This window comes from Argiope bruennichi, chromosome 5 (assembly GCF_947563725.1).
Source record: "Argiope bruennichi chromosome 5, qqArgBrue1.1, whole genome shotgun sequence".
Classification (NCBI taxonomy): domain Eukaryota; kingdom Metazoa; phylum Arthropoda; class Arachnida; order Araneae; family Araneidae; genus Argiope; species Argiope bruennichi.
The window spans coordinates 38,505,554-38,526,754 of NC_079155.1; positions in this window are offsets into that span (position 1 = coordinate 38,505,554).

Sequence of the window (21,201 nt, forward strand, 5' to 3'; positions counted from 1 at the left end):
CCCGAAGAAAATGAAGAATGGAAATGGAAATTAAAACTAAAAAATAAATTAACAATAGAGCGAAAAAAGAATGTATTTCGAAAAAGCAAAATGATTTTAAATGCAACCGCTTTCCACATCACCCAGGAGGTACGGTGCTTGGAATGCATTACCACTTTAGCGAAATGAGCAGGGCAGGTTCCCGGATAGGCATATCTCCCGAAGAAAATGAAAAATGGAAATGGAAAGTAAAAGTAAAAAATAAATTAAGAATAGAGCGAAAAAGGAATGTTTTTCGAAAAATCAAAATGATTTTAAATGCAACCGCTTTCCACATCACCCAGGAGGTACGGTGCTTGGAATGCATTACCACTTTAGCGAAATAAGCAGGGCAGGTTCCCCGATAGGTATATCTCCCGCTGAATCTGAAGAATGGAAATGGAAAGTAAAAGTAAAAATAAATTAACAATAAAGCGAAAAAAGAATGTATTTTGTAAAATCAAAGTGATTTAAAATGCAACCTCTTTCCACATCACCAAGGAGGTACGGTGCTCGGAATGCATTACCTCTTTAGCGAAATGAGCAGGGCAGGTTCCCCGATAGGTATATCTCCCGCTGAAACTGAAGAATGGAAATGGAAAGTAAATGTTAAAAAAAATGAACAATGGATCGAAAAAAAGAATGTATTTTGAAAAATCAAAATGATTCTAAATGAAACCACTTTCCTCATCAACCCGGATGTACGGTGTTTGGCATGCATTATACCTTTTTTGAAATGAGCAGGGTAGGTGCCAGATAGGTATATATCCCGCTGAAACTGACGAATGTAATTGGAAAGTAAAAGTAAAAAATAAATTAACAATAAAGCGAAAAAAGAATGTATTTTGTAAAATCAAAGTGATTTAAAATGCAACCTCTTTCCACATCACCAAGGAGGTACGGTGCTCGGAATGCATTACCTCTTTAGCGAAATGAGCAGGGCAGGTTCCCCGATAGGTATATCTCCCACTGAAACTGAAGAATGGAAATGGAAAGTAAATGTTAAAAAAAAATTAACAATGGATCGAAAGAAAGAATGTATTTTGAAAAATCAAAATGATTCTAAATGCAACCACTTTCCTCATCAACCAGGATGTACGGTGTTTGGCATGCATTATACCTTTATTGAAATGAGCAGGGTAGGTGCCAGATAGGTATATATCCCGCTGAAACTGACGAATGTAATTGGAAAGTAAAAGTAAAAAATAAATTAACAATGGAACGAAAAAAGAATGTATTTCGAAAAATCAAAATGATTTTAAATGCAACCGCTTTCCACATCACCCAGGAGGTACGGTGCTTGGAATGCATAACCACTTTAGCGAAATGAGCAGGGCAGGTTCCCCGATAGGCATATCTCCCGAAGAAAATGAAAAATGGAAATGGAAAGTAAAAGTAAAAAATAAATTAAGAATAGAGCGAAAAAGGAATGTTTTTCGAAAAATCAAAATGATTTTAAATGCAACCGCTTTCCACATCACCCAGGAGGTACGGTGCTTGGAATGCATTACCACTTTAGCGAAATAAGCAGGGCAGGTTCCCCGATAGGTATATCTCCCGCTGAATCTGAAGAATGGAAATGGAAAGTAAAAGTAAAAATAAATTAACAATAAAGCGAAAAAAGAATGTATTTTGTAAAATCAAAGTGATTTAAAATGCAACCTCTTTCCACATCACCAAGGAGGTACGGTGCTCGGAATGCATTACCTCTTTAGCGAAATGAGCAGGGCAGGTTCCCCGATAGGTATATCTCCCGCTGAAACTGAAGAATGGAAATGGAAAGTAAATGTTAAAAAAAAAATTAACAGTAGATCGAAAGAAAGAATGTATTTTGAAAAATCAAAAAGATTCTAAATGCAACCACTTTCCTCATCAACCAGGATGTACGGTGTTTGGCATTCATTATACCTTTATTGAAATGAGCAGGGCAGGTTCCCCGATAAACATATCTCCCGAAGAAAATGAAGAATGGAAATGGAAAGTAAAACTAAAAAATAAATTAACAATAAAGCGAAAAAAGAATGTATTTCGAAAAATCAAAATGATTTTAAATGCAACCGCTTTCCACATCACCCAGGAGGTACGGTGCTTGGAATGCATTACCACTTTAGCGAAATCAGCAGGGCAGGTTCCCCGATAGGAATATCTCCCGATGAAACTGAAGAATGGAAATGGAAAGTAAAAGTAAAAATAAATTAACAATAGAGCGAAAAAAGAAAATATTTTGAAAAAGCAAAATGATTTTAAATGCAACCGCTTTCCACATCACCCAGGAGGTACGGTGCTTGGAATGCATTACCACTTTAGCGAAATGAGCAGGGCAGGTTCCCCGATAGGCATATCTCCCGAAGAAAATGAAAAATGGAAATGGAAAGTAAAAGTAAAAAATAAATTAACAATAGAGCGAAAAAAGAATGTATTTCGAAAAATCAAATTAATTTTAAATGCAACCGCTTTCCACATCACCAAGGAGGTACGGTGCTTGGAATGCATTACCACTTTAGCGAAATAAGCAGGGCAGGTTCGCCGATAGGTATATCTCCCGCTGAATCTGAAGAATGGAAATGGAAATAAAAAGTAAAAATAAATTAACAATAGAGCGAAAAAAGAAAATATTTTGAAAAAGCAAAATGATTTTAAATGCAACCGCTTTCCACATCACCCAGGAGGTACGGTGCTTGGAATGCATTACCACTTTAGCGAAATGAGCAGGGAGGTTCCCCGATAGGCATATCTCCCGAAGAAAATGAAAAATGGAAATGGAAAGTAAAAGTAAAAAATAAATTAACAATAGAGCGAAAAAAGAATGTATTTCGAAAAATCAAAATGATTTTAAATGCAACCGCTTTCCACATTACCCAGGAGGTACGGTGCTTGGAATGCATTACCACTTTAGCGAAATAAGCAGGGCAGGTTCCCCGATTGGTATATCTCCCGCTGAATCTGAAAAATGGAAATGGAAAGTAAAAAAAAAATAAATTAACAATAGAGCGAAAAAAGAATGTATTTCGAAAAATCAAAATGATTTTAAATGCAACCGCTTTCCACATCACCCAGGAGGTACGGTGCTTGGATTGCATTACCACTTTAGCGAAATGAGCAGGGCAGGTTCCCCGATAGGTATATCTCCCGATGAAATTGAAGAATGGAAATGGAAAGTAAAAGTAAAAATAAATTAACAATAAAGCGAAAAAAGAATGTATTTTGTAAAATCAAATTGATTTAAAATGCAACCTCTTTACACATCACCAAGGAGGTACGGTGCTCGGAATGCATTACCTCTTTAGCGAAATGAGCAGGGCAGGTTCCCCGATAGGTATATCTCCCGCTGAAACTGAAGAATGGAAATGGAAAGTAAATGTTAAAAAAAAATTAACAGTAGATCGAAAGAAAGAATGTATTTTGAAAAATCAAAATGATTCTAAATGCAACCACTTTCCTCATCAACCAGGATGTACGGTGTTTGGCATTCATTATACCTTTATTGAAATGAGCAGGGTAGGTGCCAGATAGGTATATATCCCTATGAAACTGGCGAATGTAATTGGAAAGTAAAAGTAAAAAATAAATTAACAATGGAACGAAAAAAGAATGTATTTCGAAAAATCAAAATGATTTTAAATGCAACCGCTTTCCACATCACCCAGGAGGTACGGTGCTTGGAATGCATTACCACTTTAGCGAAATGACCAGGGCAGGTTCCCCGATAAACATATCTCCCGAAGAAAATGAAGAATGGAAATGGAAAGTAAAACTAAAAAATAAATTAACAATAGAGCGAAAAAAGAATGTATTTCGAAAAAGCAAAATGATTTTAAATGCAACCACTTTCCACATCACCCAGGAGGTACGGTGCTTGGAATGCATTACCACTTTAGCGAAATGAGCAGGGCAGGTTCCCCGATAGGCATATCTCCCGAAGAAAATGAAAAATGGAAATGGAAAGTAAAAGTAAAAAATAAATTAACAATAGAGCGAAAAAAGAATGTATTTCGAAAAACCAAAATGATTTTAAATGCAACCGCTTTCCACATCACCAAGGAGGTACGGTGCTTGGAATGCATTACCACTTTAGCGAAATAAGCAGGGCAGGTTCCCCGATAGGTATATCTCCCGCTGAATCTGAAGAATGGAAATGGAAAGTAAATGTTAAAAAAAATTAACAGTAGATCGAAACAAAGAATGTATTTTGAAAAATCAAAATGATTCTAAATGCAACCACTTTCCTCATCAACCAGGATGTACGGTGTTTGGCATGCATTATACCTTTATTGAAATAAGCAGGGCAGGTTCCCCGATTGGTATATCTCCCGCTGAATCTGAAAAATGGAAATGGAAAGTAAAAAAAAAATAAATTAACAATAGAGCGAAAAAAGAATGTATTTCGAAAAATCAAAATGATTTTAAATGCAACCGCTTTCCACATCACCCAGGAGGTACGGTGCTTGGATTGCATTACCACTTTAGCGAAATGAGCAGGGCAGGTTCCCCGATAGGTATATCTCCCGATGAAATTGAAGAATGGAAATGGAAAGTAAAAGTAAAAATAAATTATCAATAAAGCGAAAAAAGAATGTATTTTGTAAAATCAAATTGATTTAAAATGCAACCTCTTTCCACATCACCAAGGAAGTACGGTGCTCGGAATGCATTACCTCTTTAGCGAAATGAGCAGGGCAGGTTCCCCGATAGGTATATCTCCCGCTGAAACTGAAGAATGGAAATGGAAAGTAAATGTTAAAAAAAAATTAACAGTAGATCGAAAGAAAGAATGTATTTTGAAAAATCAAAATGATTCTAAATGCAACCACTTTCCTCATCAACCAGGATGTACGGTGTTTGGCATTCATTATACCTTTATTGAAATGAGCAGGGTAGGTGCCCGATAGGTATATATCCCGATGAAACTGACGAATGTAATTGGAAAGTAAAAGTAAAAAATAAATTAACAATGGAACGAAAAAAGAATGTATTTCGAAAAATCAAAATGATTTTAAATGCAACCGCTTTCCACATCACCCAGGAGGTACGGTGCTTGGAATGCATTACCACTTTAGCGAAATGACCAGGGCAGGTTCCCCGATAAACATATCTCCCGAAGAAAATGAAGAATGGAAATGGAAAGTAAAACTAAAAAATAAATTAACAATAGAGCGAAAAAAGAATGTATTTCGAAAAATCAAAATGATTTTAAATGCAACCGCTTTCCACATCACCCAGGAGGTACGGTGCTTGGAATGCATTACCACTTTAGCGAAATAAGCAGGGCAGGTTCCCCAATTGGTATATCTCCCGCTGAATCTGAAGAATGGAAATGGAAAGTAAAAGTAAAAATAAATTAACAATAGAGCGAAAAAAGAAAATATTTTGAAAAAGCAAAATGATTTTAAATGCAACCGCTTTCCACATCACCCAGGAGGTACGGTGCTTGGAATGCATTACCACTTTAGCGAAATGAGCAGGGAGGTTCCCCGATAGGCATATCTCCCGAAGAAAATGAAAAATGGAAATGGAAAGTAAAAGTAAAAAATAAATTAACAATAGAGCGAAAAAAGAATGTATTTCGAAAAATCAAAATGATTTTAAATGCAACCGCTTTCCACATCACCCAGGAGGTACGGTGCTTGGAATGCATTACCACTTTAGCGAAATAAGCAGGGCAGGTTCCCCGATTGGTATATCTCCCGCTGAATCTGAAAAATGGAAATGGAAATTAAAGTAAAAATAAATTAACAATAGAGCGAAAAAAGAATGTATTTCGAAAAATCAAAATGATTTTAAATGCAACCGCTTTCCACATCACCCAGGAGGTACGGTGCTTGGAATGCATTACCACTTTAGCGAAATGAGCATTGCAGGTTCCCCGATAGTCATATCTCCCGAAGAAAATGAAGAATGGAAATGGAAAGTTAAAGTAAAAAATAAATTAACAATAGAGCGAAAAAAGAATGTATTTCGAAAAATCAAAATGATTTTAAATGCAACCGCTTTCCACATCACCCAGGAGGTACGGTGCTTGGAATGCATTACCACTTTAGCGAAATGACCAGGGCAGGTTCCCCAATTGGTATATCTCCCGCTGAATCTGAAGAATGGAAATGGAAAGTAAAAGTAAAAAATAAATTAACAATAGAGCGAAAAAAGAATGTATTTCGAAAAATCAAAGTGATTTTTAATGCAACCGCTTTCCACATCACCCAGGAGGTACGGTGCTCGGACTGCATTACCTCTTTAGCGAAATGAGCAGAGCAGGTACCCCGATAGGTATATCTCCCGCTGAAACTGAAGAATGGAAATGGAAAGTAAATGTTAAAAAAAAATTAACAGTAGATCGAAAGAAAGAATGTATTTTGAAAAATCAAAATGATTCTAAATGCAACCACTTTCCTCATCAACCAGGATGTACGGTGTTTGGCATGCATTATACCTTTATTGAAATGAGCAGGGTAGGTGCCCGATAGGTATATATCCCGCTGAAACTGACGAATGTAATAGGAAAGTAAAAGTAAAAAATAAATTTACAATGGAACTAAAAAAGAATGCATTTCGAAAAATCAAAATGATTTTAAATGCAACACTTTCCACATCACCCAGGAGGTACGGTGCTTGGAATGCATTACCACTTTAGCGAAATCAGCAGGGCAGGTTCCCCGATAGGTATATCTCCCGATGAACCTGAAGAATGGAAATGGAAAGTAAAATTAAAAATAAATTAACAATAGAGCGAAAAAAGAAAATATTTTGAAATATCAAAATGATTTCAAATGCAACCGCTTTCCACATCACCCAGGAGGTACGGTGCTTGGGATGCATTATACCTTTATTGAAATGAGCAGGGCAGGTACCCCGATAATCATATCTCCCGAAGAAAATGAAGAATGGAAATGGAAAGTTAAAGTAAAAAATAAATTAACAATAGAGCGAAAAAATAATGTATTTCGAAAAATCAAAATGATTTTAAATGCAACCGCTTTCCACATCACCCAGGAGGTACGGTGCTTGGTATGCATTACCACTTTAGCGAAATGAGCAGGGCAGGTTCCCCGATAGGTATATCTCCCGCTGAAACTGAAGAATGGAAATGGAAAGTAAAAGTAAAAATAAATTAACAATACAGCGACAAAAGAAAGTATTTTGAAAAATCAAAGTGATTTTTAATGCAACCGCTTTTCACATCACCCAGGAGGTACGGTGCTTGGTATGCATTACCACTTTAGCGAAATAAGCAGGGCAGGTTCCCCGATAGGTATATCTCCCGCTGAATCTGAAGAATGGAAATGGAAAGTAAATGTTAAAAAAAAATTAACAATAGATCGAAAGAAAGAATGTATTTTGAAAAATCAAAATGATTCTAAATGCAACCACTTTCCACATCAACCAGGATGTACGGTGTTTGGCATGCATTGTACCTTTATTAAAATGAGCAGGGTAGGTGCCAGATAGGTATATATCCTGCTGAAACTGACGAATGTAATTGGAAAGTAAAAGTAAAAAATAAATTATCAATGGAACGAAAAAAGAATGTATTTCGAAAAATCAAAATGATTTTAAATGCAACCGCTTTCCACATCACCCAAGAGGTACGGTTCTTGGAATGCATTACTACTTTAGCGAAATAAGCAGGGCAGGTTCTCCGATAAGTAGATCTCCCGCTGAATCTGAAAAATGGAAAAGGAAAGTAAAAGTAAAAATAAATTAACAATAGAGCGAAAAAAAGAATGTATTTCGAAAAATCAAAATGATTTTAAATGCAACCGCTTTCCACATCACCCAGGAGGTACGGTGCTTGGAATGCATTACCACTTTAGCGAAATGAGCAGGGCAGTTTCCCCGATAGGCATATCTCCCGAAGAAAATGAAAAATGGAAATGGAAAGTAAAAGTAAAAAATAAATTAAGAATAGAGCGAAAAAGGAATGTATTTCGAAAAATCAAAATGATTTTAAATGCAACCGCTTTCCACATCACCCAGGAGGTACGGTGCTTGGAATGCATTACCACTTTAGCGAAATAAGCAGGGCAGGTTCCCCGATAGGTATATCTCCCGCTGAATCTGAAGAATGGAAGTGGAAAGTAAAAGTAAAAATAAATTAACAATAAAGCGAAAAAAGAATGTATTTTGTAAAATCAAAGTGATTTAAAATGCAACCTCTTTCCACATCACCAAGGAGGTACGGTGCTCGGAATGCATTACCTCTTTAGCGAAATGAGCAGGGCAGGTTCCCCGATAGGTATATCTCCCGCTGAAACTGAAGAATGGAAATGGAAAGTAAATGTTAAAAAAAAATTAACAGTAGATCGAAAGAAAGAATGTATTTTGAAAAATCAAAATGATTCTAAATGCAACCACTTTCCTCATCAACCAGGATGTACGGTGTTTGGCATTCATTATACCTTTATTGAAATGAGCAGGGTAGGTGCCAGATAGGTATATATCCCGCTGAAACTGACGAATGTAATTGGAAAGTAAAAGTAAAAAATAAATTAACAATGGAACGAAAAAAGAATGTATTTCGAAAAATCAAAATGATTTTAAATGCAACCGCTTTCCACATCACCCAGGAGGTACGGTGCTTGGAATTCATTACCACTTTAGCGAAATGACCAGGGCAGGTTCCCTGATAAACATATCTCCCGAAGAAAATGAAGAATGGAAATGGAAAGTAAAACTAAAAAATAAATTAACAATAGAGCGAAAAAAGAATGTATTTCGAAAAATCAAAATGATTTTAAATGCAACCGCTTTCCACATCACCCAGGAGGTACGGTGCTTGGAATGCATTACCACTTTAGCGAAATCAGCAGGGCAGGTTCCCCGATAGGAATATCTCCCGATGAAACTGAAGAATGGAAATGGAAAGTAAAAGTAAAAATAAATTAACAATAGAGCGAAAAAAGAAAATATTTTGAAAAAGCAAAATGATTTTAAATGCAACCGCTTTATACATCACCCAGGAGGTACGGTGCTTGGAATGTATTACCACTTTAGCGAAATGAGCAGGGCAGGTTCCCCGATAGGCATATCTCCCGAAGAAAATGAAAAATGGAAATGGAAAGTAAAAGTAAAAAATAAATTAACAATAGAGCGAAAAAAGAATGTATTTCGAAAAATCAAAATGATTTTAAATGCAACCGCTTTCCACATCACCAAGGAGGTACGGTGCTTGGAATGCATTACCACTTTAGCGAAATAAGCAGGGCAGGTTCCCCGATAGGTATATCTTCCGCTGAATCTGAAGAATGGAAATGGAAAGTAAAAGTAAAAATAAATTAACAATAGAGCGAAAAAAGAAAATATTTTGAAAAAGCAAAATGATTTTAAATGCAACCGCTTTCCACATCACCCAGGAGGTACGGTGCTTGGAATGCATTACCACTTTAGCGAAATGATCAGGGAGGTTCCCCGATAGTCATATCTAAGGAAGAAAATGAAAAATGGAAATGGAAAGTAAAAGTAAAAAATAAATTAACAATAGAGCGAAAAAAGAATGTATTTCGAAAAATCAAAATGATTTTAAATGCAACCGCTTTCCACATCACCCAGGAGGTACGGTGCTTGGAATGCATTACCACTTTAGCGAAATGAGCAGGGCAGGTTCCCCGATAGGTATATCTCCCGCTGAATCTGAAGAATGGAAATGGAAAGTAAAAGTAAAAATAAATTAACAATAGAGCGAAAAAAGAAAATATTTTGAAAAAGCAAAATGATTTTAAATGCAACCGCTTTCCACATCACCCAGGAGGTACGGTGCTTGGAATGCATTACCACTTTAGCGAAATGATCAGGGAGGTTCCCCGATAGTCATATCTAACGAAGAAAATGAAAAATGGAAATGGAAAGTAAAAGTAAAAAATAAATTAACAATAGAGCGAAAAAAGAATGTATTTCGAAAAATCAAAATGATTTTAAATGCAACCGCTTTCCACATCACCCAGGAGGTACGGTGCTTGGAATGCATTACCACTTTAGCGAAATGAGCAGGGCAGTTTCCCCGATAGGCATATCTCCCGAAGAAAATGAAAAATGGAAATGGAAAGTAAAAGTAAAAAATAAATTAAGAATAGAGCGAAAAAGGAATGTATTTCGAAAAATCAAAATGATTTTAAATGCAACCGCTTTCCACATCACCCAGGAGGTAAGGTGCTTGGAATGCATTACCACTTTAGCGAAATAAGCAGGGCAGGTTCCCCGATAGGTATATCTCCCGCTGAATCTGAAGAATGGAAATGGAAAGTAAAAGTAAAAATAAATTAACAATAAAGCGAAAAAAGAATGTATTTTGTAAAATCAAAGTGATTTAAAATGCAACCTCTTTCCACATCACCAAGGAGGTACGGTGCTCGGAATGCATTACCTCTTTAGCGAAATGAGCAGGGCAGGTTCCCCGATAGGTATATCTCCCGCTGAAACTGAAGAATGGAAATGGAAAGTAAATGTTAAAAAAAAATTAACAGTAGATCGAAAGAAAGAATGTATTTTGAAAAATCAAAATGATTCTAAATGCAACCACTTTCCTCATCAACCAGGATGTACGGTGTTTGGCATTCATTATACCTTTATTGAAATGAGCAGGGTAGGTGCCAGATAGGTATATATCCCGATGAAACTGACGAATGTAATTGGAAAGTAAAAGTAAAAAATAAATTAACAATGGAACGAAAAAAGAATGTATTTCGAAAAATCAAAATGATTTTAAATGCAACCGCTTTCCACATCACCCAGGAGGTACGGTGCTTGGAATGCATTACCACTTTAGCGAAATGACCAGGGCAGGTTCCCCGATAAACATATCTCCCGAAGAAAATGAAGAATGGAAATGGAAAGTAAAACTAAAAAATAAATTAACAATAGAGCGAAAAAAGAATGTATTTCGAAAAATCAAAATGATTTTAAATGCAACCGCTTTCCACATCACCCAGGAGGTACGGTGCTTGGAATGCATTACCACTTTAGCGAAATCAGCAGGGCAGGTTCCCCGATAGGAATATCTCCCGATGAAACTGAAGAATGGAAATGGAAAGTAAAAGTAAAAATAAATTAACAATAGAGCGAAAAAAGAAAATATTTTGAAAAAGCAAAATGATTTTAAATGCAACCGCTTTATACATCACCCAGGAGGTACGGTGCTTGGAATGTATTACCACTTTAGCGAAATGAGCAGGGCAGGTTCCCCGATAGGCATATCTCCCGAAGAAAATGAAAAATGGAAATGGAAAGTAAAAGTAAAAAATAAATTAACAATAGAGCGAAAAAAGAATGTATTTCGAAAAATCAAAATGATTTTAAATGCAACCGCTTTCCACATCACCAAGGAGGTACGGTGCTTGGAATGCATTACCACTTTAGCGAAATAAGCAGGGCAGGTTCCCCGATAGGTATATCTTCCGCTGAATCTGAAGAATGGAAATGGAAAGTAAAAGTAAAAATAAATTAACAATAGAGCGAAAAAAGAAAATATTTTGAAAAAGCAAAATGATTTTAAATGCAACCGCTTTCCACATCACCCAGGAGGTACGGTGCTTGGAATGCATTACCACTTTAGCGAAATGATCAGGGAGGTTCCCCGATAGTCATATCTAACGAAGAAAATGAAAAATGGAAATGGAAAGTAAAAGTAAAAAATAAATTAACAATAGAGCGAAAAAAGAATGTATTTCGAAAAATCAAAATGATTTTAAATGCAACCGCTTTCCACATCACCCAGGAGGTACGGTGCTTGGAATGCATTACCACTTTAGCGAAATGAGCAGGGCAGGTTCCCCGATAGGTATATCTCCCGCTGAAACTGAAGAATGGAAATGGAAAGTAAAAGTAAAAATAAATGAACAATACAGCGAAAAAAGAATGTATTTCGAAAAATCAAAATGATTTTAAATTCAACCGCTTTCCACATCACCCAGGAGGTACGGTGCTTGGATTGCATTACCACTTTAGCGAAATGACCAGGGCAGGTTCCCCGATAAACATATCTCCCGAAGAAAATGAAGAATGGAAATGGAAAGTAAAACTAAAAAATAAATCAACAATAGAGAGAAAAAAGATTGTATTTCGAAAAATCAAAATGATTTTAAATGCAACCGCTTTCCACATCACCAAGGAGGTACGGTGCTTGGAATGCATTACCACTTTAGCGAAATAAGCAGGGCAGGTTCCCCGATAGGTATATCTCCCGCTGAATCTGAAGAATGGAAATGGAAAGTAAAAGAAAAATAAATTAACAATAGAGCGAAAAAAGAAAATATTTTGAAAAAGCAAAATGATTTTAAATGCAACCGCTTTCCACATCACCCAGGAGGTACGGTGCTTGGAATGCATTACCACTTTACCGAAATGAGCAGGGAGGTTCCCCGATAGGCATATCTCCCGAAGAAAATGAAAAATGGAAATGGAAAGTAAAAGTAAAAAATAAATTAACAATAGAGCGAAAAAAGAATGTATTTCGAAAAATCAAAATGATTTTAAATGCAACCGCTTTCCACATCACCCAGGAGGTACGGTGCTTGGAATGCATTACCACTTTAGCGAAATAAGCAGGGCAGGTTCCCGGATAGGTATATCTCCCGCTGAATCTGAAAAATGGAAATGGAAAGTAAAAGTAAAAATAAATTAACAATAGAGCGAAAAAAGAATGTATTTCGAAAAATCAAAATGATTTTAAATGCAACCGCATTCCACATCACCCAGGAGGTACGGTGCTTGGATTGCATTACCACTTTAGCGAAATGAGCAGGGCAGGTTCCCCGATAGTCATATCTCCCGAAGAAAATGAAGAATGGAAATGGAAAGTTAAAGTAAAAAATATATTAACAATAGAGCGAAAAAAGAATGTATTTCGAAAAATCAAAATGATTTTAAATGCAACCGCTTTCCACATCACCCAGGAGGTACGGTGCTTGGAATGCATTACCACTTTAGCGAAATGACCAGGGCAGGTTCCCCGATAGGCATATCTCCCGAAGAAAATGAAAAATGGAAATGGAAAGTAAAAGTAAAAAATAAATTAACAATAGAGCGAAAAAAGAATGTATTTCGAAAAATCAAAATGATTCTAAATGCAACCACTTTCCTCATCAACCAGGATGTACGGTGTTTGGCATGCATTATACCTTTATTGAAATGAGCAGGGCAGGTACCCCGATAATCATATCTCCCGAAGAAAATGAAGAATGGAAATGGAAAGTTAAAGTAAAAAATAAATTAACAATAGAGCGAAAAAATAATGTATTTCGAAAAATCAAAATGATTTTAAATGCAACCGCTTTCCACATCACCCAGGAGGTACGGTGCTTGGAATGCATTACCACTTTAGCGAAATCAGCAGGGCAGGTTCCCCGATAGGTATATCTCCCGCTGAATCTGAAGAATGGAAATGGAAAGTAAAAGTAAAAATAAAGTAACAATAGAGCGAAAAAAGAAAGTATTTTGAAAAATCAAAATGATTTTTAATGCAACCGCTTTCCACATCACCCAGTAGGTACGGTGCTTGGTATGCATTACCACTTTAGCGAAATGAGAAGGGCAGGTTCCCCGATAGGTATATCTCCCGCTGAAACTGAAGAATGGAAATGGAAAGTAAAAGTAAAAATAAATTAACAATACATCGACAAAAGAAAGTATTTTGAAAAATCAAAGTGATTTTTAATGCAACCGCTTTCCACATCACCCAGGAGGTACGGTGCTTGGTATGCATTACCACTTTAGCGAAATAAGCAGGGCAGGTTCCCCGATAGGTATATCTCCCGCTGAATCTGAAGAATGGAAATGGAAAGTAAATGTTAAAAAAAAATTAACAGTAGATCGAAAGAAAGAATGTATTTTGAAAAATCAAAATGATTCTAAATGCAACCACTTTCCACATCAACCAGGATGTACGGTGTTTGGCATGCATTGTACCTTTATTAAAATGAGCAGGGTAGGTGCCAGATAGGTATATATCCTGCTGAAACTGACGAATGTAATTGGAAAGTAAAAGTAAAAAATAAATTAACAATGGAACGAAAAAAGAATGTATTTCGAAAAATCAAAATGATTTTAAATGCAACCGCTTTCCACATCACCCAAGTGGTACGGTTCTTCTAATGCATTACCACTTTAGCGAAATAAGCAGGGCAGGTTCCCCGATAAGTATATCTCCCGCTGAATCTGAAAAATGGAAATGGAAAGTAAAAGTAAAAATAAATTAACAATAGAGCGAAAAATAGAATGTATTTCGAAAAATCAAAATGATTTTAAATGCAACCGCTTTCCACATCACCCAGGAGGTACGGTGCTTGGAATGCATTACCACTTTAGCGAAATGAGCAGGGCAGGTTCCCCGATAGTCATATCTCCCGAAGAAAATGAAGAATGGAAATGGAAAGTTAAAGTAAAAAATAAATTAACAATAGAGCGAAAAAAGAATGTATTTCGAAAAATCAAAATGATTTTAAATGCAACCGCTTTCCACATCACCCAGGAGGTACGGTGCTTGGAATGCATTACCACTTTAGCGAAATCAGCAGGGTAGGTTCCCCGATAGGTATATCTCCCGCTGAATCTGAAGAATGGAAATGGAAAGTAAAAGTAAAAATAAATTAACAATAAAGCGAAAAAAGAATGTATTTTGTAAAATCAAAGTGATTTAAAATGCAACCGCTTTCCACATAACCCAGGAGGTACGGTGCTTGGAATGCATTACCACTTTAGCGAAATCAGCAGGGCAGGTTCCCCGATAGGTATATCTCCCGATGAAACTGAAGAATGGAAATGGAAAGTAAAATTAAAAATAAATTAACAATAGAGCGAAAAAAGAAAATATTTTGAAAAATCAAAATGATTTCAAATGCAACCGCTTTCCACATCACCCAGGAGGTACGGTGCTTGGAATGCATTACCACTTTAGCGAAATGAGCAGGGCAGGTTCCCCGATAGGCATATCTCCCGAAGAAAATGAAAAATGGAAATGGAAAGTAAAAGTAAAAAATAAATTAACAATAGAGCGAAAAAAGAATGTATTTCGAAAAATCAAAATGATTCTAAATGCAACCACTTTCCTCATCAACCAGGATGTACGGTGTTTGGCATGCATTATACCTTTATTGAAATGAGCAGGGCAGGTACCCCGATAATCATATCTCCCGAAGAAAATAAAGAATGGAAATGGAAAGTTAAAGTAAAAAATAAATTAACAATAGAGCGAAAAAATAATGTATTTCGAAAAATCAAAATGATTTTAAATGCAACCGCTTTCCACATCACCCAGGAGGTACGGTGCTTGGAATGCATTACCACTTTAGCGAAATCAACAGGGCAGGTTCCCCGATAGGTATATCTCCCGCTGAATCTGAAGAATGGAAATGGAAAGTAAAAGTAAAAATAAATTAACAATAGAGCGAAAAAAGAAAGTATTTTGAAAAATCAAAATGATTTTTAATGCAACCGCTTTCCACATCACACAGTAGGTACGGTGCTTGGTATGCATTACCACTTTAGCGAAATGAGAAGGGCAGGTACCCCGATAGGTATATCTCCCGCTGAAACTGAAGAATGGAAATGGAAAGTAAAAGTAAAAATAAATTAACAATACAGCGACAAAAGAAAGTATTTTGAAAAATCAAAGTGATTTTTAATGCAACCGCTTTCCACATCACCCAGGAGGTACGGTGCTTGGAATGCATTACCACTTTAGCGAAATCAGCAGGGCAGGTTCCCCGATAGGTATATCTCCCGCTGAATCTGAAGAAGGGAAATGGAAAGTAAAAGTAAAAATAAATTAACAATAGAGCGAAAAAAGAAAGTATTTTGAAAAATCAAAGGGATTTTAAATGCAACCGCTTTCCACATCACCCAGGAGGTACGGTGCTTGGTATGCATTACCACTTTAGCGAAATAAGCAGGGCAGGTTCCCCGATAGGTATATCTCCCGCTGAATCTGAAGAATGGAAATGGAAAGTAAATGTTAAAAAAAAATTAACAGTAGATCGAAAGAAAGAATGTATTTTGAAAAATCAAAATGATTCTAAATGCAACCACTTTCCACATCAACCAGGATGTACGGTGTTTGGCATGCATTGTACCTTTATTAAAATGAGCAGGGTAGGTGCCAGATAGGTATATATCCTGCTGAAACTGACGAATGTAATTGGAAAGTGAAAGTAAAAAATAAATTAACAATGGAACGAAAAAAGAATGTATTTCGAAAAATCAAAATGATTTTAAATGCAACCGCTTTCCACATCACCCAAGAGGTACGGTTCTTGGAATGCATTACCACATTAGCGAAATAAGCAGAGCAGGTTCCCCGATAAGTATATCTCCCGCTGAATCTGAAAAATGGAAATGGAAAGTAAAAGTAAAAATAAATTAACAGTAGATCGAAAGAAAGAATGTATTTTGAAAAATCAAAATGATTCTAAATGCAACCACTTTCCACATCAACCAGGATGTACGGTGTTTGGCATGCATTGTACCTTTATTAAAATGAGCAGGGTAGGTGCCAGATAGGTATATATCCTGCTGAAACTGACGAATGTAATTGGAAAGTAAAAGTAAAAAATAAATTAACAATGGAACGAAAAAAGAATGTATTTCGAAAAATCAAAATGATTTTAAATGCAACCGCTTTCCACATCACCCAAGAGGTACGGTTCTTGGAATGCATTACCACTTTAGCGAAATAAGCAGGGCAGGTTCCCCGATAAGTATATCTCCCGCTGAATCTGAAAAATGGAAATGGAAAGTAAAAGTAAAAATAAATTAACAATAGAGCGAAAAAAAGAATGTATTTCGAAAAATAAAAATGATTTTAAATGCAACCACTTTCCACATCACCTAGGAGGTACGGTGCTTGGAATGCATTACCACTTTAGCGAAATGAGCAGGGCAGGTTCCCCGATAGTCATATCTCCCGAAGAAAATGAAGAATGGAAATGGAAAGTTAAAGTAAAAAATAAATTAACAACAGAGCGAACAAAGAATGTATTTCGAAAAATCAAAATGATTTTTAATGCAACCGCTTTCCACATCACCCAGGAGGTACGGTGCTTGGTATGCATTACCACTTTAGCGAAATGAGCAGGGAGGTTCCCCGATAGGTATATCTCCCTCTGAAACTGAAGAATGGAAATGGAAAGTAAAAGTAAAAATAAATGAACAATACAGCGAAAAAAGAAAGTATTTTGAAAAATCAAAGTGATTTTTAATACAACCGCTTTCCACATCACCCAGGAGGAACGGTGCTCGGAATGCATTACCTCTTTAGCGAAATGAGCAGGGCAGGTTCCCCGATAGGTATATCTCCCGCTGAAACTGAAGAATGGAAATGGAAAGTAAAAGTAAAAAATAAATTAACAATAGAGCGAAAAAAGAATGTATTTCGAAAAATCAAAATGATTCTAAATGCAACCACTTTCCTCATCAACCAGGATGTACGGTGTTTGGCATGCATTATACCTTTATTGAAATGAGCAGGGTAGGTGCCAGATAGGTATATATCCTGCTGAAACTGACGAATGTAATTGGAAAGTAAAAGTAAAAAATAAATTAACAATGGAACGAAAAAAGAATGTATTTCGAAAAATCAAAGTGATTTTAAATGCAACCGCTTTCCACATCAACCAGGAGGTACGGTGCTTGGAATGCATTACCACTTTAGCGAAATGACCAGGGCAGGTTAGCCGATAGGCATATCTCCCGAAGAAAATGAAAAATGGAAATGGAAAGTAACAGTAAAAAATAAATTAACAATAGAGCGAAAAAAGAATGTATTTCGAAAAATCAAAATGATTTTAAATGCAACCGCTTTCCACATCACCCAGGAGGTACGGTTCTTGGATTGCATTACCACTTTAGCGAAATAAGCAGGGCAGGTTCCCCGATAGGTATATCTCCCGCTGAATCTGAAGAATGGAAATGGAAAGTAAATGTTAAAAAAAATTAACAGTAGATCGAAAGAAAGAATGTATTTTGAAAAATCAAAATGATTCTAAATGCAACCACTTTCCTCATCAACCAGGATGTACGGTGTTTGGCATGCATTATACCTTTATTGAAATGAGCAGGGTAGGTACCAGATAGGTATATATCCTGCTGAATCTGACGAATGTAATTGGAAAGTAAAAGTAAAAAATAAATTAACAATGGAACGAAAAAAGAATGTATTTCGAAAATGCAAAATTATTTTAAATGCAACCGCTTTCTACATCACCCAGGAGGTACGGTGCTTGGAATGTATTACCACTTTAGCGAAATGAGCAGGGCAGGTACCCCGATAGTCATATCTCCCGAAGAAAATGAAGAATGGAAATGGAAAGTTAAAGTAAAAAATAAATTAACAATAGAGCGAAAAAAGAATGTATTTCGAAAAATCAAAATGATTTTAAATGCAACTGCTTTCCACATCACCCAGGAGGTACGGTGCTTGGAATGCATTACCACTTTAGCGAAATAAGCAGGGCAGGTTCCCCGATAGGTATATCTCCCGCTGAATCTGAAAAATGGAAATGGAAAGTAAAAGTAAAAATAAATTAACAATAGAGCGAAAAAAGAAAGTATTTTGAAAAATCAAAATGATTTTTAATGCAACCGCTTTCCACATCACCCAGGAGGTACGGTGCTTGGTATGCATTACCACTTTAGCGAAATGAGCAGGGAGGTTCCCCGATAGGTATATCTCCCTCTGAAACTGAAGAATGGAAATGGAAAGTAAAAGTAAAAATAAATGAACAATACAGCGAAAAAAGAAAGTATTTTGAAAAATCAAAGTGATTTTTAATACAACCGCTTTCCACATCACCCAGGAGGAACGGTGCTCGGAATGCATTACCTCTTTAGCGAAATGAGCAGGGCAGGTTCCCCGATAGGTATATCTCCCGCTGAAACTGAAGAATGGAAATGGAAAGTAAAAGTAAAAAATAAATTAACAATAGATCGAAAGAAAGAATGTATTTTGAAAAATCAAAATGATTCTAAATGCAACCACTTTCCTCATCAACCAGGATGTACGGTGTTTGGCATGCATTATACCTTTATTGAAATGAGCAGGGTAGGTGACCGATAGGTATATATCCCGCTGAAACTGACGAATGTAATTGGAAAGTAAAAGTAAAAAATAAATTTACAATGGAACGAAAAAAGAATGTATTTCGAAAAATCAAAATGATTTTAAATGCAACACTTTCCACTTCACCCAGGAGGCACGGTGCTTGGAATGCATTACCACTTTAGCGAAATCAGCAGGGCAGGTTCCCCGATAGGTATATCTCCCGATGAAACTGAAGAATGGAAATGGAAAGTAAAAGTAAAAATAAATTAACAATAGAGGGAAAAAAGAAAGTATTTTGAAAAATCAAAATGATTTTTAATGCAACCGCTTTCCACATCATCCAGGAGGTATGGTGCTTGGAATGCATTACCACTTTAGCGAAATCAGCAGGGCAGGTTCCCCGATAGGTGTATCTCCCGATATAACTGAAGAATGGAAATGGAAAGTAAAAGTAAAAATAAATTAACAATAGAGCGAAAAAAGAAAGTATTTTAAAAATAAAATGATTTTTAATGCAACCGCTTTCCACATCACCCAGGAGGTACGTTGCTTGGTATGCATTACCTCTTTAGCGAAATGAGCAGGGCAGGTTCCCCGATAGGTATATCTCCCGCTGAAACAGAAGAATGGAAATGGAAAGTAAAAGTAAAAAAAAATGAACAATACAGCGTAAAAAGAAAGTATTTTGAATAATCAAAGTGATTTTTAATGCAACCGCTTTCCACATCACCCAGGACGTACGGTGCTTTTAATGCATGGCCACTTTAGCGAAATGAGCAGGGCAGGTTCCCCGATAGGTATATCTCCCGCTGAAACTGAAGAATGTAATTGGAAAGTAAAAGTAAAAAATAAATTAACAATGGAGTGAAAAAAGAATGTATTTCGAAAAATCAAAATGATTTTAAATGCAACCGCTTTCCACATCACCCAGGAGGTACGGTGCTTGGAATGTATTACCACTTTAGCGAAATAAGCAGGGCAGGTTCCCCGATAGGTATATCTCCCGCTGAATCTGAAGAATGGAAATGGAAAGTAAAAGTAAAAATAAATTAACAATAGAGCGAAAAAAGAAAGTATTTTGAAAAATAAAATGATTTTTATTGCAACCGCTTTCCACATCACCCAGGAGGTACGGTGCTTGGTATGCATTACCACTTTAGCGAAATGAGCAGGGCAGGTTCCCCGATAGGTATATCTCCCGCTGAAACTGAAGAATGTAATTGGAAAGTAAAAGTAAAAAATAAATTAACAATGGAGCGAAAAAAGAATGTATTTCGAAAAATCAAAATGATTTTAAATGCAACCGCTTTCCACATCACCCAGGATGTACGGTGCTTGGATTGCATTACCACTTTAGCGAAATGAGCAGGGCAGGTTCCCCGATAGGCATATCTCCCGAAGAAAATGAAGAATGGAAATGGAAAGTAAAAGTAAAAAATAAATTAACAATAGAGCGAAAAAAGAATGTATTTCGAAAAATCAAAATGATTTTAAATGCAACCCCTTTCCACATCACCCAGGAGGTACGGTGCTTGGAATGCATTACCACTTTAGCGAAATAAGCAGGGCAGGTTCCCCGATAGGTATATCTCCCGCTGAATCTGAAGAATGGAAATGGAAAGTAAAAGTAAAAATAAATAAACAATAGAGCGAAAAAAGAAAGTATTTTGAAAAATAAAATGATTTTTAATGCAACCGCTTTCCACATCACCCAGGACTTACGGTGCTTTTAATGCATGGCCACTTTAGCGAAATGAGCAGGGAAGGTTCCCCGATAGGTATATCTCCCGCTTAAACTGAAGAATGGAATTGGGAAGTAAAAGTAAAAAAAAAAAAAAATTAACAATAGAGCGAAAAAAGAAAGTATTTTGAAAAATCAAAGGGATTTTAAATGCAACCGCTTTCCACATCACCCAGGAGGAACGGTGCTTGGAATGCATTACCACTTTAGCGAAATGAGCAGGGCAGGTTCCCCGATAGGTATATCTCCCGCTGAAACTGAAGAATGGAAATGGAAAGTAAAAGTAAAAATAAATTAACAATAGAACGAAAAAAGAATGTATTTTGTAAAATCAAAATGATTTTATGTCAACCGCTTTCCACATCACCCAGGAGGTACGGTGTTTGGAATGCATTACCACTTTAGCGAAATAAGCAGGGCA